Here is a 1,507-nt window from a genome sequence, read left to right as displayed (position 1 = left end):
CCTTTCTCTGTTTTTCTTTTCTCTCCTTCTCTCCCCTCTCTTTTTCTTGTCCTCCTTTCTTCTCTTTCCCCTCGGGGTGCCTTGGTTTCTCCTGGCTGGTAGTTGAGGTTTACCTCCTACCCGCGCGCTTCATTGTTTGGCTTTTAGCTTTTTTTTCTTGATCTGGAGGGGTCTCCCCCCTCTCTATAAAAAAAAGGCCTGTGCAGGCTGTGTATTAACAGGCTGAATTTGAAGACCAAGTTGTGACAGAAGCTGCTGAATGGCTTGAAGTTGATTCGGTTGAGGAGTAGACGAGGTGGCACTAGGAACCGCTGAGTTGCGGTTGTTCGCGACAGTCGTGAATGCTTGAGGTGGAGAGATTTCGGTTGTAGTTTTCTTGATCATGTAGTCATGGTCTGATAGCAGGCCATGAAGTTCTGCAAAGGCAGTTGGGAATTGGCGACCAAGGAGTGTTGACTTCAGCGCGTTGTATTCTTCTCTAAGACCCGAGTTAACCAGCATCACCAAATCTTTTTCTTTCATTGGTTCGCCTATATTGGCAAGTCAGGTATGCGGAGGAGGTTTCAGCAGGCTTTATCTCTAGTTTAGAAGCTGAGTTTTTAGGGTGTATTCCCTAGATGATGTGTGAGGAGCGTAAGCATGTTCAAGAGACAACCAAAGATCACGGGAGGTATGTCCTTGAACGTGTTGGAACGACGCCTCAGAGATTTAGAAATAATCAGCATCCGTACGTGTACATCATTGGAAACCCATGCTGTGTAGTTAGGATTCGGTTGTGGTGGCGGCACTGAGGTGCCGTCGGCATCTTATCCAGATGATGATGATGATGAGATAGCCATCGGTGGACAGGGAATGGTGCCATCAACATAGCCGGATAGCTTGTTTGTAACAAGGAACGGTTGAACCATTGCCTTCCAATAGCCATAGTTGTTTGGTGATAAAGTGAAACCAAACTTGCCGGGAGTTATGGGTGGTTTTCTCAGTTGGAGTGAAAGTTGCAACAGTTGTCATTGGACAGAAGGTGCGGCAGCCGTAGGGTAGAAGACGGGTGCGGTAGCTTTAGGGTTGCCTTGTGATTGCAGAGGGTGGTCGGCAGAAGGTGCGGCAACCATAGGTAGAAGACGGGTGCAGTAACTTTAGGGTTGCCTTGTGATGGCAGAGGGTGGTCAGCAGAAGATGCGGCAGCCGTAGGGTAGAAGACGGGTGCGGTAGCTTTAGGGTTGCCTTGTGATGGCAACTGTAGGGCGGCAGCTGTAGGGTGTCTAGGGCCAGTTCTGATACCAAGATAAACTTGTAATTTTGTGTTTCGTATATATAAATCACGATTACAATCAGGGATATATATAAGAGATACATCTACACTCTAGACCCTCAAATATAATTATATATATATATATATATATATATATATATATATATATATATATATAGGGACAAGATCAAATGTTAACCAAAGTTTTTGTGTTAACTTTGCAAACCATGTCAACCAATCACAATCCATTCTTCT

The sequence above is a fragment of the Cynara cardunculus genome, assembly GCF_001531365.2.
Source record: "Cynara cardunculus var. scolymus isolate 2C chromosome LG 6, CcrdV1, whole genome shotgun sequence".
Taxonomy (NCBI): domain Eukaryota; kingdom Viridiplantae; phylum Streptophyta; class Magnoliopsida; order Asterales; family Asteraceae; genus Cynara; species Cynara cardunculus.
This window is presented reverse-complemented; position numbering follows the sequence as displayed.